This window comes from Typopeltis vanoorti, chromosome 22, assembly GCF_054136105.1.
Source record: "Typopeltis vanoorti isolate ZY-2024b chromosome 22, IOZ_Tvanoo_1.0, whole genome shotgun sequence".
In the NCBI taxonomy this organism is placed as follows: Eukaryota; Metazoa; Arthropoda; class Arachnida; order Uropygi; family Thelyphonidae; genus Typopeltis; species Typopeltis vanoorti.
In genome coordinates this window covers 62,014,782-62,041,610 of record NC_143570.1, presented here as the reverse complement: position 1 = coordinate 62,041,610, position 26,829 = coordinate 62,014,782, and the positions used below count along the sequence as shown (strand labels likewise).

The 26,829-nt window shown below is 38.5% G+C and overlaps 1 protein-coding gene across 4 annotated transcripts in view; it reads right to left on the bottom strand.

The window, feature by feature from the left end:
- Window positions 1-26,829, bottom strand: part of LOC150094460 (solute carrier family 33 member 2-like) — a 122,158-nt gene that overhangs the window by 84,680 nt on the left and 10,649 nt on the right. The window contains exon 1 of one of the 4 annotated variants that reach the window (XM_090411941.1): window positions 13,193-15,040. The exons of the other annotated variants lie outside the window; for them this stretch is intronic. The gene's annotated coding sequence lies outside the window, so the exon portion shown is untranslated. Of the gene's footprint in view, window positions 1-13,192; window positions 15,041-26,829 lie in introns of those variants that run through there. 4 annotated transcript variants of the gene reach the window in all.

The following is a 26,829-nucleotide window of genomic DNA, read 5'->3' as shown; positions in this document are numbered from 1 at the left end:
AATCGCGCGGACACATTTGCAGTAATAAAATTAAATAGAGAACTCGTCTATATTGCACATAGCGAAAGAACTCTGGGATTTCTTTTGGCCTGCTCAGCTAGATTCTTCTCATAATCTGATTTTGCCTTCCTTGCCATGCTGGTCACCTTTCCTGCCTGAACCTTGTACTGTTCATGAATTTGTTGGTCATCTTTCTCTTTAAATTTTCTCTTTACCAGAGCTGAGACTTAAAGAGCCTAGTCAAAGACATTACTAATTCCCTTGCACATTCTCACAAAACCTTAGCTGATATCCCACATCTTCTCTCCAGCCAAAAGACTGTGGGTTTGAATCCAAGCGTGGGCATGGCTGTTTGTGATTGTCTGTGAGAAATACTAGTGGTGGTGGTGGACAGTAGACGCTGTTGGTGTAGATGATGCAGTTTGCTGTAGTTGGTGGAATGAGTGGTGGAGACAGAGTTGTAGAGTAGGTGCCTTTCCTCAATGAGTCTGGGACTCCCTGGAGGTGTCAAGTAATAATAACAATAATATATACCCTCCACAGCATTTTCTTTTTCTGCAACTCATGCTTAAGTAATACACATTCCTCTTGATGACCTTCAACTATATCCCATGAACTACAAACATCCTTACCCTAAAGTGTTTTATGTCATGGTACAGATTTAAACTTCTTCTTAAGCATATCATAATCACCTGCCTTGTAGTTCCGAAATACCTCTTCTTGATAGACTATTCGTCATGTTTTAGAATCTCCCAAATTAACACTGCATGGCCACTTTCACCAATTGGAGGCAATCAGAAGAGCTATCCATAACACCTTGGTTATGGATAGCTCTTCTGATCCTACGACCATATCCAATACCCCTTGTCCCCTCCATCACATGCTGCCTTAAGTAATTATCTCTTAATAGGTGTATAAATTCTATTTCTTTCCTGTCATGTGATTTTTCTTTCTTCCAATCTATATCTCCATAGTTGAAGTCCCCCATAATCATCACTCGACCTGCTTCATGGTACTAATTTGGTGATGAATGTCTTGCAGATTATCCGAGGAATTCCCTTTCCTATAGCAACAACCAACTGCATATTTTGTCTAACTGGTCTTAACCTCACACCAGTTTGCTTCAAATGAACAGCCACCCTCCTGCCTATCTCCTATTCTTTTTGGCTGCAAATCATCTGCTATCATCAGCAGTACTCCTTCCCCATACCAACTTTTCTATCTTCCCTGAAAAATACTAAACTCTTCATATTCAATCCCCTTAACTACATCATCTGCTGTCAGCCAAATCAAACTAATGCCTATAACTTCTGGCAAGGTTGCACTAACCAATGCCCAAAACTCCTCCCTCCTGTTCCTGACATATAGAAACTGCAGCATCCCTTTAGCCCCCCCCCCCCACACACACACATACCTTTACTCTCTGAACTGACTATCCTATTCAATATTTTTGCTTGAGAGACTAGATTCCTCACTTGGTCATTCTCACACTCATTCACTTCATGGGTGCCTTCACATAAATTCATTTGCTTCTACTATTAAGTGGAAGCTTAAGTTTAAATATGCTCAAGTTTTCCTGAATTTCTACTTCCGTATTCTCGGTGAACAAAGCTCTCTCCAGACACCTAAACACCAAAACCATTTAGATGCAGTCTATCAGCATTTTATCTTTCTGTTAAACAGAGACCAAAGATCCACAAATTCTACATCATTCCTTTTGCACAATCTACATATAGACTCATTGGCTGTCAATGACCTCTTCTTCAGTTCGACTCTATAGCATGATAGGATTATTACAATCTTCACCTTATCGCTCTTCAGTTTTACGTCTCCTAACAACTCCTTTACATCCTCCCTCATGGAATACTTCTCACCTCTCAAATCATTTGTACCAACCAACACGATCATTTTCTTTGACTTACCTTTTTCTGCATCCATATGGCATGGCTAATATCATGAATTTCTGCACCCTGGAAACATGATTTTGTCATACTTTCATTAAGTACTTCCCTGATCATTGAGTCTCCATAGATATTTTCTCCTTAACTTGTTTTTCTTGTTTGTTTGGTCAGTCTTTATTATTCCTTCGGATCACCTGCTTTTTTCTTTTTTCAGCCCTGCTTAATTCTTGCTGCTAATGCAATTTTTCAATTTCACACTTTGTCCAGTGAAGAATATCATTTAAGCACACTATTTCTTTATTAATATCCATTTCGTTCTGCTCTAATTTCAGGGCCACACGCTTGACATTAATAACATTTTCCATCTTACCGTTGGTATTTGTGGCGTTATTGCCACCTAATAGACTCTCACTTTTGCAACACTTAATACATTCTCTCTCTCTTTCTCCAGTTTCAATTTCCTTCCACATATTCTTTAATTTGCTTGACGAATACATTTCACACACACTGCAGTGAATAAAATCCTGCAAATTCAAATTGCCGGACAACATAGTCTTTGCTACCATGGCAACAATATCAATAAAAATGTTATAAAGATAATACTAAATACTCTAAAAACGTGAAAATTAATACACTAATTTTCTAAGGAAAAAAAAACACGACACAGATAAAAAAAATCACTAATTTTACACGAGCACTAACTTACATGACCACTCACAATATAACCTCAAACCAATCTCCAAAATGATGTCCTTATCCATACAAGTCAACACTGCTATTATCTTCCAGATTGTGTTTGCAATCTTTGATATATAACCTTTGAATTTCAGCTTACTATCAATCTATCAAAATTTCTAGGTCCCTAGTTCTGATCGGTTTCTTCTAGAATGATTTCACCAGTGTATTATTAAGTGACACCTCTAAGGAATCTTGAGGAATGGCACTCTACTCCACCTGACTACACATGCATCTCACCATCTCCCCTACTACTCAATTCTCCAAATGCACACAATGACACTACTACCATCAACAACAGTATTTTTTTGTCTGTAAATTGCATGTGTTCTAATGGCCAATTTGCCTGTATGCAAGATGAAAAACTGTAGTTTCCAGGAAAAAAAATAAAACTCACTTTCAATTGAAAAATCCCATATAAAAATTTCTCTCATCACAACAAGAATCAAATGCAGGTCTTTTTCTAATCAAAGGGAGCAAAGTTCCATTGTTCTTTCAATTGTGCTACAGAGGCACTTGTAAAAATAATCATAATTTAAAATTCTGAATATTTTTACGAATTGTTTATGTTAGTATGTTTATTAGTTTTAGTTTCTTAATGTTGTCGCACTTGCGACGTGCCCGCTATTGAAATTGTTTTGTCAAAGTGATATTTAAAGCATTTAAAAAAATTTACGTACTTACTGGATTTGATATTTGTATTACTTACAGGAATTTTATTGTAGTGTTAATTATCAAATTTTAATTATATAATTTTAATTATCAAAAGTTGCGTTTTATGGAGACATTCTCTTGTCGCTAATGGAGACAATGTGCCAGCCATTATACCTAGTTTCTCGCTTGCCACTTTCATGGAGTGCACATGCTCGCCGAAAAGTTTGATGTGTGATTGACAACTGACAAGAACAGCGTTCGGTATCAGAACGCTGTTCAGAACGGCTATAAACAAGAAGAGTGTTCGGAGAGAAAATTAGAACACAGGCCAGCAGACATTTAGATTCGGAGGAAATTGAGTTTTCTTATGTGACAGTCGGAAGAAAATTAATAGTATATTCCGAAAAGGGAATCATGGAGCTATGAAGTTTTAATGTGGAATAAGTATTGATAAATAAAAGGGAAATATTGCTATAGATCATTTTAAAAGGAATATTTGAGGAAACACTAATTGGAAGATTTATAGTAGATTCCGAAAAGGGAATCGTAACTGTAAATTCTTTTAAAGTGGAAGAGTTAAGACTGTCAATAAACATTAGTGAATAAAAGAAGTTGCTATTTACGTTCTAAAGGAATGTTCGAGAAAACTCTGATTAGGAAATTGCTTCTGTATTAATGACGCCGAATCTAACTGTTATTTCTACTAAAACGAAGACAGAATTAAGTCAGGAAGAATTAATGTGTGCTACATGAGTTATGAGAAAGATTCCTGTGAAAATGAAGAATAAAGTCATATATCTTCGGAAAAGGGCTTTGACAGAGAAAGAAACTGGCTATGAACATTTTGTCATTGTGAAAACAAAGTGTTTAGTCTAGTCTTAAGTGTAAGTTTATTTTTAAAAGGCCTTGGATCCAATTAAATTTGTAGTTAGTTATGTAATATTGTTTGAAGTGTATATACATATATTTTGTGTTTTATTAAAATGCCTTCATTTTGTATTTTGGTCTTGGGTCAGTGATTTATTTGGATTCTGAAAGAAATAGCAAAAAAGAAGTCACTGCACCAATCGGAGTGAACCCCTGTGCATATAATATATAGGTACACTAGAAAATAAATTAAAAATAATTGTTGAACAGAGATCATTTCTATATACAGGATTAAATTGATAAAAATCCTATATTTAAATAATGGTGCAGCCGGTAGGATGGTAGGATTAATATTAAGATCACTTTGTTTTCACAATGACAAAATGTTCTAAAATTAAATTCTAAAACTCTAAAATTATCATGGTGTATCGATTCCTCTTGTCTAATTCAAGTATTACAGTATCATAAAATGTCAACAGGTTATCCAAACATTATCCCTTAGTAAACAAATGATCTTCATTACAAAGTATGGATTCACTGTCAACTCCTTTCTGTATGTGAGCTCATACCAACTTTTACAAAATCTTCACCACCACTGCAGAGATATTGCTAGTGTAAAAATATTTATGTAGCTCCAAAAAGTCTAAATATTTTTACATAAATTTTACCAAGGTCAAGCCCAGTAAGAATTGTAACTTGTATACAGATGTTTGTTTAAATGTAAATAATCCCAATGGGATTATTTACATTTAAACAAACTTAAACAAACGTCAAATTTTGTGTGTGTTCTACATGGAAATGCTCAAGGTCAGTGCTAGGTGGATCGACAAAAGCTTCAAATGAATGTCCGCTGCCAGAACGAATAGGATTTAGGGAGTGTTGGAGAAAAACAAAGGAAGGGTCAGTCTGAGAAAAGGATCAAGGGATTTCACCGAAATGTTCGGGGGTCACATTATCTCCGTGCAAGGATTCGCAAGTGACCGAATAAAAGGTGTTGGCGAAAAGATCGCAACAATCGGTTCCAGAAATTTTCATCAGTGATCCAGAGGTCATCAGTCAGTCGTCAAGAAGTCGTCGGCAGTTATCCATCAAATGCACGTCATCGGGAACGCAACTTCAGAAGAAATCATGCCAGTGATCTAAAAGAAAGATGACGAGGAGCCGATCCGCCAGGCAATGCAGATATTCGATGACGAATTGACGAGTCTTCGCTTGGAGCTGTCAACCAGAGGGAAGAAATTGCTCCGTTAGTCCAACGTGCATGCAAGCATTCCACAAGCCGATAATCTTTGTCCAAAGTGCGGCAAGTACAACGTCCCAGAAGCGTCAGTAAATCTATCACCGGCGTAAATAGGGAGAGAAAAACTGACATGGAAGAAAAAGGGAATAGAAGTCCAGTTCGAAGCCAAGTGCACAGTGGGTAGCAGCTATAAAGTGAGTTTGTTCAATTTTCTTGAGCTTTTAAGAGAACTTTTTTAGTGGACTGTAAAGCAGAGGCTGATCTAAATAGGCATATTTAACAGTTGTAGATTATAAAGTAATTAATTGTCAGGAATTTGTAGTTGAAATAAGTCATAGTGTAACTGTTTGCTGAAATGGTGAAACTTGCCTATAGAATATTCCCAGCATAGAAAGGAAAAAGCAATTGTGTGTAAAAGATATTGTTTATGTGTTCGATGAATAAGAGTTAACAATTAAGTAATAAGTACCATTGCTCAGTATAAATGATTTATGTTATATTAAGAAAATTAGTTAAATATGTGGTATGATTTGTGTGAGTAAAATGCAGGAACTTAACTAATTTATTTATGCAGACTTGAATTGAGATGTTTTTTTTTCTATTATTGAAAATGCAGTGTAAATTTGTCTTATGTGAATTAAAATTTTGTTGTTTAAATATTAGATAAGTGTCGCCTGATCCTTAATTATTTGATGCACTGTTCCGAAAAAATATTAGAGCCTATTAGCCGGAACCCAAGAGAAAGGATAGTAAAGAATAGATAGTAGACCATGACTGCAGATACTAATTAAATTAGAGATATTCTGAGGGTAAATAGGAAACTACTGGATGCATTTTTACACTTCTTGTTAATAGAAAACAAACATCAGTAGCGCAGCTTTTAAATAAATAAATTTTCTGGTATTCGAAGAATAAGAAGGCAAGTGCGGAAGGCAGTTTAATGTAAGGAGATATTAAAGATATACCAAAGAGTGATAAGGAAGAAAGTTAGAAGTACATAAAAAAGCTGTATATAAACATATACAGAGATAATAAGACATAAGGAGAAATTAAAGAGATCCGACAGGATTAAACCCACAATATTTATTACACTACGTCAGCAGTTAAACACATCAGTCTCTACTCCACTGCTGTGCAATGGCAGGATTTTTTTTTATCCAATATAAAGGTAGTGCTGATATCCATATTGCATACAACAGGTGTCCAGCTCTTAGCAAAATGTCCACTATTAATTATAAAAATCAAGTGGATATTAGATCCAGCATTATTTCAAAGCTAAATATAGAAACTATGAAAGTTTCATAAAAATAAGTGGACTAGAGAGCTTACAAGAATACACCTGCCGGCATTTATGAGTCACTCTAGCACGGACCACTTTAGAAAATATGAACACTGCCCGGGCGTCCATAAATTCACTTTCTAATTTGATCCATTTTTTGATAGGGTTTCACTGGCCTAACAACTGTTTCAAACTGGATGGTTCTCTTCAGAGACCAGGCAGAAACCTTAAGAGCAAAAACTCTCTTTCAATACTAAGGAACTTGAAACGTCAGACAGGTGTATTTTTCATAAGTGAACTCTCTGTCGGTGCATAAAAGTATTTACTAAAATAAAGAACCAAGAGGTTTCAGTTCAGTGATGCAAAAATTATAAAAATCAAGTGGATATTAGATCCAGCATTATTTCAAAGCTGAATGTAGAAACAGCAGCTGGGTGTATTCCTGTAAAATGCTGGCAGGTGTATTCCAGTAAGCTTTCTGGTCAACTTATTTTTATGAAACTTTCATAGTTTCTTGAAAACAGTTCTTTCCTGACTTGGAGAATAAATAGGCATGTGGAAGTATCAAAACAGAAAGAATGTATGTGGAATTATAACACAGCCAACTATCATAGACTTTGTTAAAGGGCACTCTTGTTTTAGTAATCTGGTAACCTTTTACAATAGAGTAAAAAGATCAATGAGGATAAGGCATACACTATTATTTTTTTGGATTTTTCTAACACATTTCATAGGATGCCACATGACAAGTTGATTTTTAAGTTACAACATATGGGTTTGAATATTGGGTTGGGATTGATGATTGGTTCTCTGGTGGATATCAGAGAGTTGTATATGAGGGAACAGCATCACAGAGCAGGAAGGTTACAAGTGGAGTTCCACAGGGTTCCCATTGCTGTTCAATCTTTGTGTCAATGATACTGTCATAGGACTAAAGGGAGATGTTTGCAGTCCAATGTGAAGCTTGGGAAGGTTATTAGTAGTTCTGACGTTTTTGCTCTTCAATTTGAATAGGCTAGAAAGGTGAACAAACAAATAGGGATGTCAGTTTAATGCAATTAAATGTAAGGTTTAAAAAATTTGGGATTCAAAGATGAGCTACTTCATACTCACTAGGTTTAGTTTATACTGGGAGAGGTGGAGGAAGCAAGTGATCTTCAAGTGATTGTGGATAGAGATTTTGTGGTGAGTAAAAGGATAAGGATCAATTTTTTTTTTTTTAAATGAAGAATGGTAAGCGCATAGAATGCATTGCCTGAAAAAGGTGGTGAATGTGCAGACAATGGATGAGTTTAAGGAGTGGTATGATAGACTTTGTGTTGACCTCTCACGATGAGTCTTGCGATTCCATGGAGGTCAGAAAATAATAATTACCTAAAACCTAAATTTTGCCTCTTTACAAGGCCTTGAACTATTGTGTGCAGGTCTGATCTCGTTTCTGTTGAGATTCTGATACAGTGGAAAGAGTGCAAAGGAGTGTCAAAAATGATAAGATTGTGGAATACTGATTATGAAGACAAATTGAAAATTTGTAGGCTGCAGACTAGCAAACAGGAGAAAGAGGAGGTGATATGATTGAGACTTACAAACTTCTGAAAGGGTCATACAGGATTTCAGTTGATGGAATTTTTTATTTTATAGAGGGTAGGGAAAGGACAAGAGGGTATCATTGGAAGCTGAGAATGAATGTTGCTAAGAAGGGGATGAGATCTAGATTTTTCTCTCATAGAGTGGTGCTGATTGGGTTTAGGTTGGATTGCAATTTGATGTTGTGTATGTAAGCAGTGTGAATGAATTCAAGAACAAGTATAATAACTGGCTTTGATAGTATGTAAACTTCCTCAATGAGTCCCTGATCCCTAGAGGTCTCTGTTAATAATAATAAACAGCACAGGATGGAGAACCCACAGTTTAAGAGTGCTGGACCTGGATGATAACAAATTGTCAGAGAACTGATAATTCTCCAACAGAGAAGTCAGTTTTCCTCTGATTGGAGAGTGTGGTCATTCATTATTGATCTAAGAGATGGCAAAGCATTTGAAGTTTCTAATTAAGATGAGGTATATGTGGAAATGTCCTACACAAGGAATGTTTCATGTGATGGTCACAGGAAGTAATACTGGATATAGGCTACATATCCAGCTAGGAAGTTAAATCAGATGAGAGCTAAATGGATAAGTAGTGTTTTTAAACAGGCACTACAGAGAAAAAAAAAAAAAAGAAAATATTGTGGAATCAATATAAGGAGAGATATGATGAGAGCAACTTCATAGACAATTCAGAGCACAGAATAGAAAAGTGGCCAGCTTAGTAACAAATGCAAAATCAGATTATATGAGGAAATTAGGAATATTGATTATGGAAGGATAACTTTAATGGATCCAGATGGTAGGAAGGCTATAACAGCAGCAAATAATAATAATAACTGATTTACTGAGTTTTCATTTTGTGAGGTAGTATCATACTGATAATGACATAGTAATGTTAGAGAAAGAGATATGAGAACAGATGAGAAATAGGATTAAAACCAAGTTTATATAAAATTACTTGGTATCTTTAATACATAATATATCCAAGTTAAAAAACTTTCTACATCTATCTCTCATCCTGAGATATTATTTAATAAGGTCAAAGCACCGTGTGGCAACTTATTTAGGTAAAATTCATAAGCTCTGTATTACTTCAACCTTGTTTAGGTAAAATTCATAAGCTCTGGTGCATGGTTGGAGACATCCCAGTCCTGTTTAGGACTTTCAGGGTAGCAGATAGCAATGCTGTAGCCAATGAAGCTTTAACTGAAGCTCGGCTATTGCTGTTACCCAGCCATGACTAGAGCTTTTAGCTCAATAACACCCTATCCACACAGATTTTCTTCATTCAGATGACGGGATAAAGAGTCAAGGACTCAGTCCATCACCCAGTTCTTTTTAGAACTTTTAGAACCTTGGCATTCACATTAAGGAGTTAGATCGAGGAGTGACCTATTTTGATGTGAACGGACGTATTATTTTAGACTGAGCCTGATTAGTTTGTTTACAAGGTTTTTCACAAAATGCACATTGCACTGGCACATACACAGTTTGTTTCCTACTGTCTCCCCATCTGCATGAAACATGCAAGAGGTCTAATGGCCAGCAGGCCCCACCCGCAATGAGGACCAGTGGTGGATTTATGGTTTTATTTAGGGAGGTAGGATTTCAATCTGTGGCCAAGTGATTTCGTGACACTCCTTTTCCCTATCATTGGACAGCTAGTTGCATTTTATTGCTGATAAAGATCTAAGAGTGCCTACGGGATTTGCTAGTGGGACCCTCAAAAGTCCACAGGATTATCTTTAACCTGCTCGGGACACCTGAGCAATCTCTACTCTTTCTCCATCTGTGTCTTAACACATTTCTAAATTATTGTCATGGCAAAACTTCTGAATGAGGCCAAATTCGAGGAAGTATACATGGAATTCCTCAGACTAGGAAAGCTGCTGAGTGATAATTGGCCAGGAAAAATCATGCTCTTTGACACATTCCCCCCCCCCCCCACTGCAGTCACAGAGGACAATATGGATGACATAAGTGAAGAGCCCATAACTCTGATGCAATCAGATTTTGCACACTCCCCAAGTATGGAAGATACTACATCCCAAGACGGCAGTTATCATACCTTGGAAACAGACACAGAGTTCCAAATGGTCAAAATGAAGAGGAAAATCTCCATCAATGTCAAAGAACCCAAAACAACAGGGATAGAAGCACTCAATGGTTCTAAAGAAAAGATACCACCAATCATATTAAGGGATAAAGGGAAAAATGGATACCTGTCTCGCCAGCCCTTAGAGAACAAAACATCTCATTCTCACGGGCCAAAAACTCAGATGAGGGAGTTAAAATACAACCCACTACTGTCATGGATTACAGACAGATGACTAGATTTTTGGACAATGCTAACGTCCCATATCACACCTTCACTTTACCCAGCGAAAAGAACCTGAAGGTATCACTCCTGAAGATGTGAGCACTGATCTCTCCAGACAGGGCCTGTCCCCCAGTAAAAGTGAGCAGGATGCTCAGATCTGATAAAAGACCAATGCCTTTGGTACTGGTGGAAATAAGCAACACACAAAAGCAGATCTATAAACTGACAGTAGTATGCGGACTCAAGATTTTAACTGAGCCTCTTAGGAAAAGAGCATCTGCAGGTCAGTGTCATAGATGCCAAAGGTTTGGACATGCCCAAAAATTATGTAAGGCAGCCTTCAGGTGCTTGAAGTGCAGCGAGGGACACCAGACCATCACATGCACCAAGCCACGCACAACTCCAGCATGCTGTACAAACTGCAAAGGACCTCACCCCGCCAATTACAAGGGATGCCTTTCCAATCCAAAAAATCAAGGATCAAAGGTCAATCTTGCTCCTGCACGTAACAACGTTTTAAGCAACCAAACAGATCGTCCTCCAGTCTGAAATCTTGCCTTCAACCTCACAGGAAGGAACAACCATGACTAAAACATATGCTGAGGCTGCAAGAACTAAGCCTCCTACATCTCTCGAGCTAGAAAGCTCCAACATAACATCCGTTTTAACAGCCTCACTTGCCACCATGCTGCAGGAATTCAGCAAGACATGCCCCTCACCATCTTCCAGAAAGAGATTCCTGCAAGGCACTCAAAACATTATAACAGCCATCTGTCACAAGTAGTAAATTCAAACCAAAAGCTCTTTAAGATAATCGCATGGAATGCAAATGGATTGATGAACAAGGTTTTGGAACTTCAAGAATTTGCAACTCGTCTCAGTGCTGATATCATCTTGATTGGTGAAACTCACCTAAGAACAGCTAATAACCCAAAAATCTGTGGATACACTATGTACAGAAACGACAGACTTGGCACAAGAGGTGGAGGCACAGCCATATATATATATATATATTAAGAGTTATTTGAATCATAATACAATAGACAAGCCCCAAACAGTAAACCTGGAGGTGACCAGTGTGGAGGTATATACCTTCAGTGCTGGGAGTCTCAAGATCTATGCTGCTTATAACCCTCCGAGCATTCCTCTGCTGACAACAGATCTGGACTCCATACTTGGTCCAAATGACTCCATAATAATAGCAGGAGATCTCAACTCAAAACACAGCTTGGTACAGCTCATCAACTAACACCAAAGGCCACACACTTTTCAACTTTGCAATGCTCAACTCTGTTGTTGTGGCCGGCCCTACCAAGCCCTTCAGGTAGCACGGATGTACTAGACATTGTCATCTTTAAAAATTTAAGATACCAATTCAAATTGGAATCAGTCAACGAATTATCTTCTGACCACAGTCCCATAGTACTTAGTCTAGGTTCATCACATCAATTCTCTCCTCTGCACACATTCATACCATGGGACAAGTTAGCCAAGGTTCTTCCCGATCATATTGATCCGGTGCCCAATATCAGTAAAAAGGAAAAGATTGACACAGCAGTAAATAACTTAACCATACAAATTCAGAAAGCAATAGAATCAGTCAGACAATCCACTGTCTTTCACCCAACCAACCATATCCCTGAAGAAATCATGGAGCTAATCACAGCAAAAAATAGAGCCAGAAAGAGATACCACAATACCAGAGCCCAGAAGATAATACAGTATTGAACAATCTAAACAGGCAGGTCCTGGAAGCTCTTCAAAAACACAGAAACCATCAATGGGAAACCAAATTGGTTAACATCAATACTGAAGATTATTCCGAATGGAAATTCTTAAGAGCAATCCGCACCAAAAAGCATCTCATACCCCCTATACAAACCAAGAAAGGGACAGTTCACAAAGATGAAGAGAAAGCCGAAGCACTAGTAGATAACCTAGAATCTAAGTGCAATCCATCTTATACAAATCTAAATATCAACCTTAAGTACAAGATTCATCGTCATGTTAGGACAACCTTAAGACAGAACACCGTTAACTCCGAACATATCACTCCTACAAATCCGGCAGAAATGATAAATATCATCTCCCATCTAAACAGTAAAAAAAGCTCCAGGACCAGATGGCATAACTAACAGAATAGTAAAACTACTTCCAAGAAAGGCCATAGTCCATCTCGTCAACATTACAAATGCCATCTTTAGATTCCAGCATTTCCCTACTATATGGAAAACAGCCACCATCATGCCATTGAAGAAGCCAGGAAAAAATCATCACCTTTCCGAAAGCTACAGACCCATAAGCCTATTGTCCAGCCTCGGAAAGGTGACAGAGAAAGTGATCCTCTCAAGATTCCAAGCAGAAACAGATAAGTTAGGAATTTTGACTAATGAACAGTTCGGCTTCCGTAAGGCCCATAGTACAGCTCAACAAGTGCACCGGCTGGTAGAAATCATTACTAAAGATTTTAACTGGAAACTCACTACAGCTGCCATCTTCATCGATGCAGAGAAGGCGTTTGATGACAAAGTATGGCATCAAGGCCTTCTCTACAAACTGATAAAATTTAACTTGCCAGTCAAGTTAATAAAAATAATACATTCTTACCTGAAAGAGAGAGATATGCAGGTCAGGGTCGGCAAAACGGTTTTGACCAGATGCAGGATCTCGGCAGGCGTACCTCAGGGATCTCTTCTGGCACTTCTCCTGTTCTCAATCTATGTAGCGGAAATCCCTCTGAACCCAAGAACAACATTCACTGCATTATATGCAGATGATACTGCACTGATGGCAAGATCACTGAGCCCAAAACTGGTAACTAAAAGACTCCAAATCAGCATACACATTTTAGAAAAGTGGATGGCAGACTGGAGGATCCAAGTTAACCCCTAGAAAATCTCAGCTATATTGTTTACTAGAAAGAAAATCCATACCATGGAGGATATTTATTTATTGGGAGTAAAGATTCCATGGCAGACTGAAGTTAAATATCTTGGAGTGATTCTTGATAGTAAACTCCTATTCAGCAAACATATTAGTTACATTACCTCAAAGACATCCAAAGTCTTAGCACAGCTCTACCCAATGATCAACAGACAAATTAAACTGGACACGCAAACAAAATTAACAATTTACAAGATGGTAATTTGACTGGGCATCACTTATGCATCCCCAGCGTGGAGCCACACCACGAATTCAAACATTCTAAAACTTCAGAGATTACAGAATAAGTGCCTGAGGATGATTCTAGATGCCCCTTGGTTTATAAGAAACATCCAGATCCATAGAGAAGTTAATATCCCTTACATCTCTTCCCTTCTCCTAAATCTAGCTGAGAAGTTCTTTACCAAGACAAGTAACCATCAAAACCCGTTAATTCACGAAGCCTCGGAATATAATGAAGCAGAAAGTTACAAATATAAAAGACCAAATTCTATCTTAAGTTCAGCTGAACACAGCTAACTTCACTGCCCTCAATGGGCGAGCATATAGCTTACAAACACTCCATTCAAAGTGCTTTCATTACAAGACAAAGGGAAATATGAAAAGCAATTTTGCTTCATCCATCTAGCCAGAAATGTTAATGCTAATTTAACCTTGGCATTTTTAGGTCTGGCTCCCACTGATGAGACCTCAATAAAGGTCGAAACCGGTCTGGGCAGTGACCCTTGCCTTTAATGCATAGCATCACACATCTCTGCTGGTGTATGATGCTATGCATTAGGGGAATGTGCTTTGCATTAGGGGAAAATTTCTAAGGAAAGTGATTGGAGATTACTCCACCTTTAACACGAGTTGCACTATGTGCAGGTGCAAACTTGACTTACTTGTCTGTTTGCTTACTTGGGAAATAGGATTAAAACCAAGATTATATAAAATTACTTGGTATCTTTAATACATAATATACCCAAGTTAAAAAACTTTCGGTAGTTCTGCTAGGAACTAATAATTTAAGTTGCAACAAATATAGCATGAGAGAAGATATGAAAGGTCTGTTGGAAGAAGCAAGAAAGAAATGTGAGAGAGTAAAAATTGTAGGTTTGCTACCTATATATGACAGTACCAATTTAAGGAGGGGAATGATAGCAAATGATTCCATGCATAGACTGTGTAGAAGAAATGGATGCGAGTTTTTAGATGAGTGGGGTATGTTTGATGGCACAAAAGACTTGTATAAGAGGGATGGCCTACATGAATTAATTTCGAATCAGCCTTGAAAAACTGCTTACTGGTATGAGACCTAATGCAGAGTCAGAGAAACTAGATCATCAAAGGAGGAATGGGAAGTGTGTAAAAGTTCAGCTATGGTGGTATGCAGACATGATAAAGATATGAATAGATTTGAACTCATGTATCTGGCAAAGGGGTGGAAAAATATGCTTTGGGTTCGGATGTTTTAAGTATGTCTGGGAAGGGAAAAGAGAAAATTCTAGAACAAGACCAAATAGATGGCATATCTGATTAGAATAGGCTAGATGGTAATTTGTTGTCTTTACACAAATGCCAGGAGCATCAGAAACAAAGGGGTTGAGTTCGTTGCTTTATTGAATACAATGTGGTCTAAGATTGTTAGCATTATGAAACTGGACTATCAGAATCAGATATAGTAACTGGGATCAAGTGTAATGGGTATACTATTTTTACGAATGACAGGGAAGAGACGGGAGAGGAGGTGTGGGATAGTACTACTAATGATATCAGATGACTTAAGTCCAGTTAGAGTAGAAATGCATCTGGTGTGTGTGAAGTGGAGACTGACAGAATAAAATATATGGTGGCATGCTGCTACAGATAAGTTTTTCGCAAAACTGATACGCATTTTCATTTGCCCAAATTTCCAGTCTGCTCAAATCATTTTGTAAGTGCTGTATATCAGTAGCATCCATGGATGCTACTGATATCCAGTCTATGGAATGCACCATATGAGAACAGGTTGAAGATTTGTGGGTTGCAGAAACTAGTTGATAGGCGAAAAAGGGGAGATATGATTGAGACATTCAAATTGCTAAAAGGATTCTATAGGATTAATTCAGATGATATTTTTGAGATCAGGACTGGTGGTGGGAGAACTAGGGGACACCCATGGAAGCTGGGCAAGAGCGTGGTTAGCAGGGGTGTTAGAGCTGGGTTCTTTACTTTTAGAGTGGTAAATGAGTGGAATAAGCTGCCAGAGTCTGTTGTGGGTGCTATGACAGTGAGCGAGTTCAAGGCAAGGTATGATAGATACTGTGAGAATGTTGAACAGCTGTGTGAACATGATGTTTAGGGCCTCCCTCGATGAGTCTAAGGACTCCTGGAGTAGCCCGTGGTAATAATAATAATAATATCTTCGCATCATTGCCAAACAATTGCACATCTGTTAGACTCTTCGTAATGTTATTAATGTATAGATTGAACAACAATGGCCCAAGGATTGAACCCTGAGGTAAGCCACTGCTCACCTTAAATCTGACAGATTTACACCCACCCACCGTATGCCACTTTTTGATATCTGTCTATCAACCATCCACTGATCCAAGTCAAGAGTTTATATTCCAATCCCATATTCTCCAGTTTGTGCAACAGCCTTTCGTGTGGTAACCTATCAAATGCCTTAGCAAAATTCAACATTATTGTAGTGTATCCATTCCCTTTATCAAACGCAGCCATAACATTGTTACAAAATATGAGCAAATTGCTAAAACATGACCCTTCCTTTAGTAAACCTTTGCTGCTCCTTGCAAAGTATATGTCTACCCATTTCTGTATGCAAGTTCTTACCAACTTCTATAAAATCTTCACTATCACACCAGAGATTCTGATAGGTTGGTAGTTACACATACGTTTTTGCACCATCCTTGTACAACGGAACTATCATATATTCCTTCCATTCCCGTAGTATCATTCCTGAGCTGACTCAAGTTATACAAATATGTGCAAGGCCTAGCTAATTTGACTGAATATTCCTTTAGCAAACGTACGGATATTCGATCTGTCCCTATTGACAAATTCTTATCCAGCTTATGCAACAGCTCTTCAACCTAATTTTCATGAACCTCTAACTCTTCATCCAATGTAGCAGTGGCACTATTCATCATGTTACATAGACCTGATTGATATATCTTAGCAAAGTGAGCACTCATTAATTAACAATCTCATTAACTTCTAATGTTAGAGTATTATCTGCATTCAATAAAGTTTATTTTTTCACATTCATTCTTTCTTTTGCATGCGACATAATGACAAAATTCTTTTGGATTATCTTTGGCTTGCATAGCCAATTTCTTTTCATACTCTGATTTAGCTTTCCACACAAGTCGTTACTTTTACTGGCCTAAGCTTTATATACTTCATGACTCTTCTCACTCTTATTCTCATGATATTCTTTCCACATCATCATCTTCTTGTGGATCTCTTGCTTAATAAGGTAGCATATCCATTTCATTCCCAACCTATTTATTCTTCGAACACTAGGGATGCATTCAGATACTGCCTCATTTAAGCACTTTTTCAAAGATTCCCATATATTGCTGACATTTTTCCCATTCAGTAACTGATACAATGGGACCAAAGATAGTATTATCCTAAGCTGATCATAATTTCCAGCTTTGTAGTTCAGCATGCAACCTGTTCTAATAGGAACATCAATATAATTAGATACCTCCCAAGAAAGCACAGCATGATCACTGTCACCAACTGGTGGTAAAATAGTCATATTCTTAACAGAGACCACCCCCATATTTTGTCACCACCAGTTGGTGACAAAATATGACTATTTTGTCACCAACTGGTGGTAAAATAGTCATATTCTTAACAAATCCAATGCTCTTTGACCTCAAGTTCCTTCTTACACATGCTGCTTGAGAAAGTTATCTCAAAACACTTCAATAAACACCTCCTTATTCTTATCATGAGGTTTCTCTTCTACCCAATCAATCTTTGGATAATTAAAGTCATCCATGGGCACTTGTTTAGTACCCATAAGGCTAAATTGGCAATGCATTTCTTCATCCCCTGCAAGTGAGCCACCAGGCCTGTAGCAACACGCCACCATATATTTCATTCTATCAGCCTCCACCTTCACACACCAGATACGTTTCTACCCTAACTGGACTTAAGTCATCTGATATCATTAGTAGTACTACCCCCCCCCCACCTCCTCTCCTATCTCTTCTGTTATTCATAAAAATAGTATACCCATTATGTTAGAAGAGGAGAGAAAGGAAACAGTAGAAGAGAGAAAATGATTGAGAGGTATGGGGGGTGCTAGAAGAGGAGAGAATGGAAACAGTAGAAGAGAGGGAAATGAGAGAGAGGTATGGGAATGCTAGCAGACGAGAGAATGGAAACAGTAGGAGAGATGGAATGAGAGAGAGATATGGAAGTGCTAGAAGAGGAGAGAATGGAAACAGTAGGAGAGATGGAATGAGAGAGAGGTATGGGGATGCTAGAAAACGAGAGGATGGAAACAGTAGGAGAGACGGAATGAGAGAGGGATATGGAAGTGCTAGAAGTGGAGAAAATGGAAACAGTAGGAGAGAGAGGGAATGAGAGAGATGTATGGGGGTGCTAGAAGAGGAGAGAATGGAAACAGTAGAAGAGAGGGAAATGAGAGAGAGGTATGGGAATGCTAGAAGACGAGAGGATGGAAACAGTAGGAGAGACGGAATGAGAGAGGGATATGGAAGTGCTAGAAGTGGAGAAAATGGAAACAGTAGGAGAGAGAGGGAATGAGAGAGATGTATGGGGATGCTAGAAGAGGAGAGAATGGAAACAGTAGAAGAGAGGGAAATGAGAGAGAGGTATGGGAATGCTAGCAGACGAGAGAATGGAAATAGTAGGAGAGATGGAATGAGAGAGAGGTATGGGAATGCTAGAAGACAAGAGGATGGAAATAGTAGGAGAGACGGAATGAGAGAGGGATATGGAAGTGCTAGAAGTGGAGAAAATGGAAACAGTAGGGGAGAGAGGGAATGAGAGAGATGTATGGGAGTGCTAGAAGAGGAGAGAATGGAAACAGTAGGAGAGAGGGGTATGGGAATGCTAGAAGAGAGAATAGCAGTAGAGGAGAGGGAATGAGAGAGAGACTATGGGAATGAAAGAAGAGGAGAGAATGGAAACAATAGGAGAGAGGGAATGGTAAGAGGTATAATGTATGGCGACTCAATGATCTGTGGTGTTCAAGATAGGATGCGTGAGGAGTGTTTGCCAGGAGAAACAATAGAAAGGGTGGCTATGGCAATTAAGAGAGTTGAAAGGGTGGATGAGATAAGTGTGATGGTAGGAACAAATGACTTGAGTGGTAATGTAAGTCGGGCAGTGAGAGATATGAGATTTTTGCTTGAGGCTGTACGGAAGAAGACAGAGAGAGGAAAAATAGTGTGCGTGTTGTCTAGGTATGATAATGATGAGCTGAGCAGAAGAGCGGTGATATTGAATGGCATAATAGCGAGAATGTGTGACAAGAGAGGACTGGTATATCTGGATGCTTGGAGTGCGTTTGAGGAAAGTGAGGAATTGTATGAGAGAGACTGCATACATTTGAATGAGGAAGGACATAGGCATCTGGAGAGATTGCTGTTCTGAATGAGTCAGTGTGTCCCAGGGAGGATGATAGCAGGGGTGGCCTCTTGTGGGAATGGATACTTGGGAGAAGGGAGACGACATCAGGTAACACTGAGCCCAGTGGAGTCTAGAAGGGATAATGCTGGGTACAGAAACAATGGCATTTATATGCTTTATACTAATGCCAGGAGTATCCGGAATAAGGGAGAGGAATTGGTGGTGCAGATAGCATCAGCCAGGCCAAACGTTATTGGGATCACTGCGACGTGGTTGACAGAAGGGGATATAATAACAGGAATAGAAGTCGCTGGGTACAGCATTTTTCATCAGGATAGGAGGGGAAAGCGTGGTGGTGGTGGGGTACTGCTTATGTCCTCTAAGAGTGGAGGCTTTGGAAGGAAGTGAGACAAATGACTTTGAGAGCATATAGTGTGAGGTAGAGGTAGGCAAGACAGGATATTTAGTTGGGTGTTGCTACAAACCCAGGAGCACAGAGGATGGGGACCAGGAGATGTTTAGACAGTTAAGTTTGGCAAGCGGAAGAAGAATGATTATTATGGGAGATTTTAACTACAGTAGTATAAATTGGAGAGAGGAAGATGCATGTAGCAATAGGGAAATGGAATATCTAGAATTCTGAGAGACAAATGTCTTAGGCAACGTGTAACAGAGGGAACAAGAGGTTTAAGAGTTTTGGATTTGGTTATATAGCATCAGAAGAGTTGATAATAACTGAGATGACATCTCTCCCACCAGGTGGAGAGAGTGGCCATATGGTTTTGACTTGGAAAATGAATAGACAGGCAGGAGTATCAAAGAGACAGGAACTTATGTGGAATTATAAAGCAGGTGATTATAATAGTCTTAGATGTCAACTTCGGGAAGTTTCATGGAGGGAGGAATTGGAAGGCTGGGATATCATTAGCGCGTGGGAAATTGTGAAAGAATATTTGTTAGCAGCAATGGTAAGTTTTATAGCACGAGTGAACAAGAGGACACAATTTGGAGTAAAGTGGATGACGAACAATATTAAACAGGAATTGCATGCGAAAAAGAGGCTATGGAGGAGATATAAGGAGAGAGGCGAAGAGAAGATGCATGAAGAATATAAGACACAGGCCAGAAGAGTGACTAGTGTGGTAAGGAAAGCGAAACTGGAATATGGGAGGAGATTGGCCCTAAGATCCAAAGAAAATCCTAGGGAATTTTTTAGCTATGTGGCCAGTAGGAGGAGAAATGACTGTGGAAGATTGATATTGTGGGATAAAAATAGGAATAGAGTGACTGATGCAGAGGACATAGTGGTTCAATGAACACTTTATTGGAGTATTTCATCTTAGAGGAGTCAGTTTTAATGCTAGAGGGATAGGGCTGGTTCGAGGTTTAGAGGTACAGGAAGAGAGTGTGTTTCAGATACCGAGTACTCTGGATGTCAGTAAAGCTTTGGGAATGGATGGTATTTCACCACGAGTTTTGAGAAAATGTGCTAGGGAACTGACAGTGCCTTTAACCTGGCTTTTCAGTGAAAGTCTGGATGCAGGAAAGGTGCCCAGGGAATGGAAGGAAGGTAAGATAGTGCCATTGCATAAGGATGGTAACAGACTGGAAGTGTCTAATTATAGGCCAGTCTGTGTGACATCAGTAGTTGTTAAGATCTTGGAGAAAGTAGTGAGAGACCGTACACAGCATTGGGCAGATGAGGGTAATGTTATCTGTGAGAGTCAACATGGATTTATGAAGGGGTGCTCTTGTTTTAGCAATATGCAAGCATTTTATAATAAAGTTACAAGAACATTAGATGAGGGAAAGGCATATACTGCAATTTTCTTAGACTTCGCAAAGGCATTTGACAGGGTACCACATGATAAGCTGATATTTAAGTTGCAGCACATTGGTCTGGATTTCAGATTGGTCAACTGGATTAAGGATTGGCTGTCTGATAGGTATCAGAGAGTTGTGTATGGTGAAGCAGTTTCAAGGAGACAGAGGGTTACAAGTGAGCTCCCACAGGGCTCAGTACTAGTACCTATATTGTTTAACTTTTATATCAATGACATTGCCAGTGGATTGCAAGGGTATATTCAGTTGTTTGCAGATGATGCCAAGCTGGGAAGGATTATTAGTAATAGTGCAGATGTGGTAGCGCTGCAAGAGGATTTGAATAAGCTAGATAGATGGGCAAATGAATGGGAGTATCAGTTTAATGCAGCAAAATGTAAGGTCTTCAGGTTTGGGAAACATCGATGGGATGCTGCATTCTCTATGGGAGGAGTTATACTGGAGGAAGTAGGGGAGACAAGAGATCTGCGGTTGATGATTGATAGAAACCTGAAATTTAGCGGACATATTGCAAAGGTGGTGAAGGTAACACAGAGGATTGCTGCAATTATGAGAAGGACACTGACCTGCAGAGATAAAAAAGTTATCATTCCATTGTATAAGTCTCTGATCAGACCACACTTAGACTATTGTTCTCAGATTTGGTCCCAAGGATTTGAAGGGGATAAATTAACTGTGGAAAGGATATAAAGACGGATGACAAAGATGGTTTCAGAACTGTACAAGGATAGTTATGAAGATCGGCTGAGGGAATGTGGACTGCAGAGTTTGGTTGATAGAAGAAGGAGAGGTGATATGATTGAGACTTTTAAACTGTTGAGAGGTGGTTACAGGGTTGACATTGGGGAGTTCTTTCGCTTGGTTGAACAGTGGGAAGGAATGATGACAAGAGGCCATCCCTGGAAGTTATGAAAGGAAACTGTGAGCAAGAGGGTGAGGAGTGGTTTCTTTGCATGGAGGATGGTTGAACCGTGGAATGCATTGCCTGATGGAGTGGTGAGAGCAAGAACAGTCAATGAGTTTAAGGAGTGGTATGATAGACTTTGTGTTTCTTAGGGGGGACCTCCCCTCGATGAATCTTGACAGACTTTATGTTCTTAGGAAGTCTCCCACGATGAGTCTTTTGACTCCATGGAGGCCTGAATAATAATAATAATAATAATAACACTTGATCCCAGTTACCATATCTGATTCTGATAGCTCAGTTTCACTAATGCCAACAATCTTAGATCACATTGTATTCAATAAAGCAACGAACTCAACCCCTTTGTTTCTGATACTCCTGGCATTTGTGTAAAGACATAAATTACCATCTAGGCTATTCTTATAATTAGATATGCAATACATTTTTCCTTGTCCTGGAATTTTCTCTTTTCCCTCTGTGCCTGTAAATGAGATAAGTTTATCCTATCTGATTTACAGTCACAACCTGAATCTCTTTATATTTGTAGCAGTTCAAGACTAGTTTTTCAATAAATGAATGATATAATTAATAATCATATAAATGTATTTTAAATAACTACTCAAAAATTATTACTTATGAATTTCTTGAGTGTGCAGTGCACAGATAACGTATCGTGAATGCATTTCTCTTTGGGGTACATGACATAAGGAGAGTGGATAGGGATAGTATAAAAAAATAATAGAACTATCAGTAAATGCAAAAAAGATTGGATGAAAAGAAAGCAAGTGTGATTTCAGGAATGGTGTGTAAGGAAAGTAGCTGGGTCTGAGAAGAAACATGGAGTAAGCATGTTGAAGGTGCTCAAGCACATATAGGTCTAGAGAAATCACAGCCGATAAGTGATATAAGCAGGTGGCATTGGTAGGACAAACAGATGATCAAAATTAAAGTATCCCTGTTTAAGGTCTTGTGGAGTGTCACCTAGTGATCCTAATGATATGAAACTTTGCAGGAATACATTGTGCATCATATGGAAGCAATATCGCGGTTAAAAAAAAAAAAAGTAGTTCCAAAATTCGTCCCCAGGGGTGCTGAGTGATGTACCATATAGTAATTTTTCTATGTATAAGGATAAAAGCAACACAGGCATAAATAACACATTTTTATTCACTTGTATTATGCATTCACGGGCTGTACTGTTCAATGTGCTGCCCTTCCTGGGATGCTACAAACTGCATCCTTTGCATTGTGTGTTTCAGCTGATCGAGACTGATGTTGCACACATGCTGCGTTATGCTATCTTTAAGTGCTGGCAAGTTATCAGGATGATCCCAATAAACCTTGTCTTTGAGAAATCCCTAGAGCCAGAAGTCAATGGGGGTCAGATCAGGTGAACGAGGTGGCCATGCAGTGGGAAATGTACAGATGATCACTCTAACTTACGTGAAATGTTCTCAAAGAACCACTTGTACAAATTGCCTGATGTGTGGAGGGACTCCATCCTGCATGAAAATGACTGAAACAATGCACAGGTGCTAATGTAGCTGTGGCACAACAAAAGGGTGAAGGCAAAGGAATTTGATGGATTACAGCAAAGGTTGGTCGACTGGTAGAGCCTCTGCTACTAATGGCTCACGCAAAAAGTTAAGCAGGTTTGAGCACGGTTAGTAGTTGGAAGGGAATCAATCATTCAATGCTGTTGGCACATTCTCCCTTGATGAGTCCTTGGACTCCCTGGAGGTGTAACATAATAATAATAATAATAATGTAGGTTTTGCCTAGCCCATACCTAGCAATTGTGGGTATTCACATCTCTGTTCAGATGAAAGTGAGCCTCATCTTCCCACAAAATCATCCAATGTCAACTCCACTCAAGGAAGGAATGTTAAAGCAAATGTCAGTCAACTTCAAAGTCCTGTAGGTGCAAAATGACTAATCATTCATCAGAGAACACATGGAGTTAGCAGACCTCATCAACTTTTGTTCAGCCAATGAAATTTGCAGAGTGCAGGAACAGCATTGCAGTTGTTTTTTTTTGTTTTTTTCTCACTTTTTTATTTTTTCTCAGATATTGCTTCCACATGATGCACAATGTATTCTGGTAACGTTTTGCAGCATATGGATAACAGGATGGTACTGCATAAGGCCTTAAACAGGAATACTTGATCACCCATCACTAATTCTGATCACCCAGTACTTAAAGAAATAAAAGTGAATTGCTGTCTTTATTTATGAATGCAAGGAGTATCAGAAATAAGGAAGACAGGGTTTTTAATGATTTAGTTTATTCACCAAAAATTGTTCAAATGGGTCAAACATGGTGAATGAGGATGATATCCTGATGGGAATAGCAATGGAAAGTATGATGCTATTCATGAAGACAGAAAGGATAGGAAGAAGGGAGGAGTGCTGTTGATGATAACAAGAGAATTATGTCTGCATAAGGTGAAGATGAAAGTGGTTCTGAAGTAGTATGGTGTGAGGTGAAGGTTGACAGGATGGAATATTTAGTTGATGTTGCTATAAGTCAGGAAATGTGGAGGGTTGTGATGAAGAAATGTGTACATGTGACTTGGGTTAGTGGACAAGGGAAGAGTGATCATTATACAGGGTGATTTTAACTATGGTGATACAATCAAAATGAAGAGAAAGCATCAGGGAATAAGGAGAATGAATTTGGAGTACTTAAGGGATAACTACCTTAGGCAATATGTAACAAACGGAACACGAGGGCATAGATTCTTAGATCTGATTATATAATCAGAGACTGATTGAGGAGTGTCTGATCTTTCTTCAGTTGATGCAAATGACATTAAGCTGATGACCAGGTTGGATCTAGTCATATGAAAGCTTCCATGAGGAAAGGACATATGTGGAACTACAAGTCTTGTGATTATGAAAAACTTAGGAAAGAACTGGGGGCTATACAATGGATAGAGAATGAACGGAAAGAAGCCCAATGTTCCTTAAGTGCTGAATAAGAGTTTTTTAAGGACATCAATATGTAAATATCCTGAATGCCAAAAGTCTGAACAAGGTGGGATTCAGATGAATGAACGAATGAATAGGGATTAAATGTGAAATCTGGAAGTCACTTTGGAAGCAACATAGGATAAATAATTGTAATAAAGAGTATAAAAAGCAGGCTAGAAAAGTAACTCATTTGTAAAGAAGAAAAAATGCAATATCAGAAGAAATTAGCATCAGTCCAAGAAAAATCCAACAGAGTTCTTTCAATATGTGGCAAGTAAAAGAAAGAATGATTAAGGTGAAATGACATTAATGGATGAAAATGACAAATTCATCAGATATTTCACCTTCATCACTGTAACATCATGAGAAGCTAGAGTATAGAGGAAATGGAATATGATGGACTGAGCAAGCAAGACAGATATGAGGAATTAAGGAAACCTGATGTCAATAAGGCAAAAGAATAAATGACATACCACTACAAACTAAACATGCCAAGAAATTATATTCTTGGTTTCATCTTTTATCCAAGTAAGCAAACAAAGTTTGCATACAACTGCATACAACAACATACCACTGCATGTCTTAAGCAAATGTTCCAAGAAGTTAACAGTAACATAACCTTGGCATACCTGCTTAAAAAGTTTTTTAACAGCACAAGCATCATAGGAATAGAAAGCAAGTAAAACTGTTCCACTTGACAATGGTAGTGATAAATCAGGTGATTATAAATTACACCACTGTAAAACGCCTCGGCTGGCGGACTAAACTACGTGAGGATATCAGCAATATAGAATGCTGTAAATAGGGAATGTCACCCTTTATGTGCATGAAGTCTGGAATGGCCAAGATGGCAGAAGAATCAACACTGACAACAAGGGCATGACAGCAAGATGTGCGGCACATCGTGGGCATACCTCTGACATCTAAGGAGCTTGTGGCCAGCCATCGTGGAAGAGATCGGAGCCTCACCACATATTTATCCATTGTCAACCATGAAACACACCATGTCACAATATGAAGTTAGAGATGTGGTTGAGATGCAACCATCAGCTCTTATAGCTACAGGGAAGAAAAGCTTGAAATCGGGAATTGTAAGACAAGAACTACTAAGGTAGTGTATGAAGATAATATCCCAAAGCCTCCAGGGAGAATATTCTCAGATGTCCCTTGTCTGAAAACCAGGAGCAATCTGTTGAAAATAGATAACATGGAACGTCAGAACACTCTGCTAGACAGGCAAATTAGATAACCTACTCCAGGAATTAGAAGTGATGAAGGTCAATATTGCAGGTATCAGTGAAGTGAGGTGGACAGATACAGACATAAGAAAAAAATCACACTATAATCTACTCTGGCAGTGACTTACAGCGCTTGTCCTAAGTAATAGAATTGCAAAATCTCTACAGGGATATTGGCCCATAAATGACAGAATCATAACAGCCAAAATAACTGCACAACCATTCAACCTGTATATTATCCAAGCATATGCACCAATCCAAGATCACCCAGATGAAGAGTTGGAACAATTTTATGAAGACATCCAAACTGCAATCTCCAGTGCTAAGTCAGATGATGATATTATAATGATGGGCAACCTAAATGCAAAAGTGGGATCAGAAAAAATCTCATTTTGCATGGGAAACCAAGGGCTTGGAATCAGAAATGAAAGAGGTGAAAGATTAATTCAATTCTGTGAAACCAATGACCTAATAATTGCAAACACACTGTTTAGACATCCTCCCAGAAGACTATATACCTGGAAAAGTCCTGGGGACATCTATAGAAACCAAATTGACTATATAATAATAAGCAAAAGATTCCAAAATGGAATAACACAAACAAAAACATATCCTGGAGCAGACATAGGATCGGACCAGAACCCAGTGAATGCAAAAATCAAAATAAAACTTAAGATACCAAGCCAACCATTCATAAGAGAAACTTATAATTCAGACTCACTTAACAACCAAGAAGTTAAAGACTG